Source organism: Poecilia reticulata, linkage group LG12, assembly GCF_000633615.1.
Source record: "Poecilia reticulata strain Guanapo linkage group LG12, Guppy_female_1.0+MT, whole genome shotgun sequence".
Lineage (NCBI taxonomy): Eukaryota > Metazoa > Chordata > Actinopteri > Cyprinodontiformes > Poeciliidae > Poecilia > Poecilia reticulata.
Window position 1 is genome coordinate 10956418 of NC_024342.1, and position 7793 is coordinate 10964210.

At 38.6% G+C, this 7793-nt stretch overlaps 1 protein-coding gene across 1 annotated transcript in view; it reads right to left on the reverse strand.

Moving 5' to 3' along the window:
- The window catches only part of prrc1 (proline-rich coiled-coil 1), a 53287-nt gene that overhangs the window by 17746 nt on the left and 27748 nt on the right, over window positions 1–7793 (reverse strand). The gene's annotated exons all lie outside the window — the stretch shown is intronic.

Sequence of the window (7793 nt, forward strand, 5' to 3'; positions counted from 1 at the left end):
CCCCCATAGAAGGGCACTTGGAGAGACGACGACAACTTGTTCCATCCTTGAAGCATTTTCTTTTAGTTTGTTGAAGTATTCTTTTGTTTCGTTTGAGTGCTGTGTTATTTCTTTTGCGTGCATGTTCTTGTTTTCTTTTACTTTGTTGCATTTGCATGGTTTGCTTGTTTTTTTTGGAACAACCTCATCTTGTCTGTCCCTTCTTGTGTGTTCCCTTTTTCTTTGGTTCCGGCGACCAAGTAGTGAGCCCGATGCCTTGGATTTTAAAAGAAGTGTTTTAAAAAGAACTTTTAGATAATTGTTTAATAAAGTATTGTACACTGTTAAATCTGTGTTCTGGTGTGTCTTGTTACTCTTTTTTAGAGATATCTCCACCTGCTGGTCACACTTTCTTACCGTGAGTTCGGTCTTGTTGGACTGCCGCGGTGTCATCTGTTGTTTTCCGCCGGAACACTGCTTAATATCAAAACGATACTGAAAAGGTAACTCCGTGAAATAGGACCACTTCACACAACGCACGGGTATTTTCTTTCATGTTGGGTGTAGCAGTTAGCACTCGTTACCACCAGTGCACATCTTCCTCTGGAGTTTAATGGCGGCTGCTTGACCCGACTATGAAAGTGCATTACTGCCACCAACTGGACTGGAGTGTTAAATGAAAGTTGACCGAAAAAAAATTCATTCTAAGTTATTTTTTTCAAAAGTTACGTGACAGTATATTTTATTTTTATTATAATTGCTAAAATGTTTTTAGCAATTTATGTTTATTTACTCAATTCTACTTTGAGCTGTCTCCTTTTTAGTTTATACAGAATATGCTTAATAATCCGTGAGTCATATTTAATGCTTAACTAACAAAACTTTAAAAAAGGATACAAATGTTTATACTCTATCATAAACTTTCAACCATTTTGTTCTTCAATTTAAACTTGAGAGCTAAGCAACTGAATACTGAAAAATCTGTAGTTTGTCAAGTCCTGTATTGTGATGTGGAATGACCACTACCACTCATATATAGAATGACTCTGGGTCCTTAAAGCAATCAGTGAACATTAACATTAGTTTGAATATTATTCACAAAAATACTTTATGTACAATCTACCTCTGGAACATGGTTTTTATTATTATTTTTGATTAAGTTGTGCAATTCCTCCCATCACAAGATAAATCTTCAGATAGGAGGAATGTCAAAGATCACGTTTCACAAAAGTCTATTGTATGTAATCATGCATATTCTTCTTTTATATCATCAATTCAACCAAAACTAAATTTTTTCAGTGCTCCTARCACACATGTAATATATATTTTAATGGATAAGATGGATTGTTTTCTTCAAACATACTTCTTTATGGTGAACAGAAATTAAAAGGGATTAGCTACAAAATGAATAAGAGTCAAAAGGCGGTGCTCAACAGTTGATTTGCATTTGCATGGCACTCAGCAACTTMATTTAAATACGAAAACCTCTGCTAGGCACAAGGGGASGGGGGTGATAGGGGAACACGGACACAGCGTTTTTGACCATTTTTGGCAGTGTTCGACTCTGACTAAAACCTCTTGCCGAAAGCCCTCAATCTCCATGCGCACGGCAGAACAAGGTGTCAATAGCTGACGAAAATCCCATTTTTCGTCCTGTGCGACTTGGATGGTGTCCTCATTCCTGGATGTAAGAGGCCGCTGGATCTGTCACATTTCTCTGGGTTTGTGCGCCTCTCGGATGGATGTGGAGGAGTTTTTCTATCACCGACAATGGCGGGATCAAAAGAGGAATGGTGGATTGTGGAAATCTCAAGCGGTTGAACGATGTCTCCTCCACAACTTGTGCTGCTGGGCCATCCACCGTCTCCTTGGCCTTTCTTAATGCTAGGTCATTAGCTAACAAGACCTTCATGCTACACAATCTGTTTACTTCTTGGGATTTGGATTTTTTTATTCATCACAGAAACTTGGCTACTAGAAGGTCAGTTATTCCCGTTTTCTGAACTTCCACCTCAGAACTGTGTTTTATAAACTCTCCCCAGTTGACTGGAAAAGGTGGAGGTCAATTTTTAAATCCAGTTTTCACTGTCAATCATCTATAAAATATTTTTTTCAATTTTGAACTCCAAGCTTTTGAATTGAAATTAACTGAATCAATTCTGTGTGTGGTGATCTATCGTCCGCCAAAGTTCAACAAGGACTTTATTCATGAATTCTCTGAATTTATGGCATGGATTACCCTAGAGCATGATCATATTTTAATTATAGGTGACTTTAATATACAAATATGCTGCCCAGATAAACCTCTGGAGAAGGAATTTTTGGACTTGATTGATTCGTTTGATTTTACACAGTCTGTGGTTGGACCAACACACATAAAGGGACATACATGGTGTTATCACACGGGCTTTGTTTGGATGTCATTGAAGTCCTTCAGACTTGTATTTCTAATAATTTCCCTGTTTTATTCTCTATTAATATTTCATCTTCTGTGGTTACAAATAATGCTAAACCTTTACTTTGTACCTTTACCCTAAAAACCTTAACCCGACCCTTTACTATTAACTATTCAACTGAATGCAGTCCTAGCTCATACTACATTCCCTACTGATAGCAATCTTGATATTGAAGCTCTTATTATAAATTTGAACAATGCATGCCCCCATATGACTGGATACCATACCATAGCTCCCCTGAAAACAATATCAACTACAAGAAAAAGTTTTAGAGCCACGGCTTAATGAAATCACTCGTGCACTCAGACGGGAATGTGGGCGCGCTGAGAGGAGGTGGAAAAAAGATAAATTGCAGGTTTTGTTTGAAATTTTGAAAGATAGTTTATTTAATTATCTGAATGCTGTCAAGCTAGCAAAATCGAAATATTTTATAGCTTCAAATAAACATAGGCCTCAAGTCCTTTTTAATGTCCTGGATAGGATTGTCAATCCCTCGATTGTATCTAGCCTTTTAGGCTCTGTTGAACGTTGTGAGGCTTTTTCTAAGTTTTTTATAGAAAAGATTGTAGCTCTTAGAGGCTCGAATAAGCTGATAGATTTAAACTCCCATGGAATGCCACAATGTATAGCTATTCTGGAGCATTTTGAGCCAGTTTCTGTAGATGAACAGACTTTGGTTATTAAGCATCTGCGGCCTTCAAATAAACCATTGGACTGTCTTCCTACTCGTCTGATAAGACATTTTTCTTATTTTGGCAGCTGCATTCTTAAGGTGATAAATACCTCATTGCAGTCAGGTTGTGTCCCATCTACTCTTAAACATGCTGAGGTTAAACCCCTTCTTAAAAAACCCAATCTAGACTCCAGTGAACTAGCAAATTTTAGGCCCATTTCAAAACTCCCTTTTTTATCTAAGATTCTTGAAAAATTTGTTTTTATTCAGCTTGAAATGTTTCTAAAAGATAATATAATTGAGAAGTTTCAGTCTGGGTTTAAAACTGCTCATAGCACTGAATCTGCCTTGCTCCGAGTGTATAATGATCTCCTCTTTAACAGTTGATTCAGGCAACGTTGCAGTTTTGTTACTTCTAGATTTGAGCTCTGCATTTGACACTGTAGATCATCAGATTCTCTTACATAGATTAAAACACTGTGTCGGCCCGAGGGGCTCAGTATTCGAATGGTTTAAATCTTACTTAGAAAACTGAACTTTCTCTGTTCATCTTGACCAATCCTGTTCTGGGCCAAACCTTTAAAGTACGGTGTTCCCCAAGGTTCAATTTTAGGGCCCATTTTGTTCATCTTGTATTTACTGCATCTTGGCCAGATTTTCCAAAAATTTTATATTTCCTTTCATTGCTTTGCAGATGATGTCCAGACTTATTTGCCCCTTAAAATGCAAAATGGTACAAAATAATCTCTTCAGCTGTTGCTAAACTGTTTAGCTGAAGTTAAATCCTAGATGGAAAAAAAAAAAACTTTCTTCACCTCAATGAAAGCAAAACTCAAGTTATATTATTTGGTCAAAAACTTCAGACTACAAATCCAGATCAGATTCTTGATTCTTTAGCTCGGTTTTGTCAGACCTCTGCTAGGAATCTTGGTTTTACTTTTGACAGTTTTTTAAAGCTAGATACATTGTTAAATCAAGCTTCTACCACCTTTGGCTTTTAGCAAAGGTTAAATCTGACTTCTGTCTTAAGGACTTTGAAGGATTTATCCATGCCTTCATTACAACTTGTTTGGATTACTGCAACTCATTGTATAGAGGGATGGATAAATCACAGATTCAGCGACTTCAAATGATCCAGAATGCAGCAGCACGGCTTCTTACAGGAGCCAGAAAGCATGACCATATAAGTTCTACTCTGGCATCTTTACACTGGCTGCCTGTCTTTTACCGAATAGATTTTAAGATTCTTTAGTTAACTTATAAAGTTTTAAATGGGTTAGCCCCCCCTTATCTTCGGGACCTTTTAAATTTCCGGTCTGTGTCCAGAACCCTACGATCAAATAATTAGTTATTACTTACAGTTCCTCGGACTTGACTTAATAGGAAAGGAGATGGAGCTTTTCCTATTGCTGCTCCTGTTTTATGGAATAACTTACCTTTCCAGATTAAATCTGCCCACAGCCTGGATCATTTTAAATCGCTTCTTAAAACTCATTTTTACTCTTTGGCATTTAATTGATGCATTGTTTTATACTCTGTTCTATCATTTGTGTTGTCATTCTTGTACAGCACTTTGGTGCAGTTTTATACCCGTTTTAAAGTGCTATATAAATACATTTGACTGACATGTTCCTAGGAAATGCACCCTTTCTAGTTTGTTTGATATTCATTGAAAAATTTACATTGGTCAGTGGGGACATGCTCATTTGGCTGACCTCTACGATTCAACAACTCATAAAAATTTTCAAAACAATTTTTAAAATATATTTGCATGTTATATTACCGAGACACATGGATATTTCCATTTATTGATTTTCTCCAAAAATGTGGTTAGCGTTATATGAAAATCTTTGAGATAAACCCGTGAAACACAAAATGCATCGAATTCAGAGAATGACCCAGAAAGTTGACCCCGAAGTCGAGACCTACTTTGGCTCTGGAGGAAATATCTCTCCTGTTTTCAGACCATGGTCAGAAGCAGGAACGGTTAACATTTGTGATCACGAAGGGACCTCTTTGCCTTTAGGATGAGTGATGAGCACGGAGTAATAGAGATAATAGCAAACCCATTTGTTGATGCTGAATGTCAAGATTTTGTACACAGCACGCCGGCCTCATTTAATCTGGTTTTATTTTCTGCCGTGCAATGTACTCCTTTCCATAACCTGAATGGAACTATAAGCTATAAGCAAACCTTTGCACAGCCCCAGCCCCGATTAAAAACAAATAAGATCCATTTCTTGTTGCAACAGCCCTTATCCAATGGTGATGAGGATGGAGATCCTAGAGAGGGTCCCCACTTTACTTCTGGACGAATACAACGGTACCACACCATGGAAAGAATTTCTGCACAGGTTTGAGAGCTGCGCCGAAGCAAATTACTGGTCCGAAAAGACAATGACAGTACAGCTGAAATTCTGCCTGGTTGGCGCAACAGGGGCCATAGTCCACAGAAATCCTCGCTCTTCCAAGTGGGACTACTGCTACCTAGTGGATAAACTGGAAACTGCATACGGTCCATCTTCTGATCATGCCGCTGCTGTTGCAGTAGAACTGAGGCAACTGGTACATAAACATGGAGAGACCCTGCATGCATTCAGAGATGTTATTTATGGGAAAGTGGTGGTGGCTTATGGTGACAAAGCAGAAGTTGAACAGGACTCTTATTACTGTCGAAGTTTTCACAAACGGTCTGGGTGTTCAGAAACTATTGGAGCAACGACCGGTGTTCTGTTTATCAGTGCTACCCATAAATACGTCCGACCTTGTGGTAATGCGCATGCGCACATCAATGCTACGACACATACTGCTTACTCAGCAGATTTCTTAAATACATCCCACCTGTTACGGTAAGTTTATTTAATTTATTTTACACCTGGCATTAAGCTGCTCTATTACGTAATGTTTTTAGTTTACATGACAGCAGCTTGTAAATGTATTTATAAATGGCTTTAGTTTGCCGTCTGCAATGTCGTTACTGTAAACAAGTTATTGTTTGACGGTTAATCAGGACAAAATACGTTTTGTGGCCATTTTGTCCCTATACTTTAAAATATTTTAGTTTAATAACACTATTATTAAGCTTTGCTAAATAGATGTTGGTGTAATACATGAATCATATTCTATCATTTCAGGTGCACAGTGACCTGCGCAGTTTGGTGGACACATTGTGACTGCACTGTATTTAATAAAGTCTGTCATACAACATATTAATGCGCGTGATGGGACTGAAGTGGAAGCTTAGGAGTTATTAGCTTAGCTTTGGAACAATTTATATACATGACGAAACCACAAGATCACTTCCTTTATCTGAATATCCTACCTATTAAAAATGAAAAGCTATAGATGTATGCACTAATCCTTTTATTAGAATATCCTACCTGTTAAAAATATTTTAAATACAGTGGCGTTTGTAAGAATAAAACAATGTCTGACAGGGGAAACAGGTTTTTATTGGAATTAAATTAACGACAAATACAAATCACAGCAACTCTTTTGCGCATTAATACGTTGTATGACAGACTTTATTAAATGCAGTGCAGCCACAATGTGTCCTCCGAACTGCGCAGGTCACTGTGCACCTGAAATGAAAGGATATGATTCATGTACGTACACTAATATTACATCGCTATTGCACAGCTTCAATCTCACATGGTATCGCTACCAACATTTATTTAGCAAGGTGTAGTTATAGTGTTATTAAACTAAAATATTTTAAAGTATAGGGACAAAAAAAGCCCACAAAACGTATTTTGTCCCGATTAACTGCCAAATAACTTGTTTGCAGTAATGACATTGCAGACGGCAAACTAAAGCCATTTATAAATATATCTACAAGGTGCCTGTCATGTAAACTAAAACCATGAAGTAATACAGCAGCTTAAAAAACCAGGTATAAAATAAATAAAACTTAATCTGCGATGAAATAAAGCACATGAAACAAAACTTCCACAGGTAGGGCGTATTTTTAAGAAATCTTATTGAGTAAGCCGTATGTGATGTAGCATCGATGTGCGCATGCGCATTACCACAAGGTAGGACGAATGTAAGGGTAGCACTTGGTAGTCAGAACACCAGCCACACACTCCTGTGCATACTCATGAAACCACCAAAAGGGCTGCAGCTTATGTCACCAGTGCCATGCAGCCAGGAGCCCGCAGCATGATTGAACCTCTGGGCCCGTATCAAAGGGCCCAGAGGTGCTGTGGTCAGAGCCAATGACAAACATGAAAGCGTTATCAAAACTACACCTGTAACCAGCTTTCACCCAATCGGTTCGACGCACACACACGCCACATGCACCTACACACACGCACACACAAAATCAGCCTTTAATAACTGCAAAAATTCTACAAAAGGTGGAGTCCACTGCCATAACCGTCAAGGTTATGGCAGCGGTAGGTGGAAGTCTGGAGGTAACCACATGCAAATCACATTTCTCCGTGGAGCGCGGAGAAATGTGCTGCTATTGCACTGCTTTAATTCTGTCCATCCTGACGTGAGACCTCAGCTGCATTCATCAATCGTTGAGACTTTACTGGTGATGGGGCCTGTAGATGTGCCAGTGCTGGGTGAGGCCCAGATACCAGCCAAGAGACGTAATCCCTCCAGCGTGTCCTTTTCTGGCTCAAGACCATGGCCTCAGATTTGGAGGCACTGAGCCTCATCCCGGCCGCTTCACACTC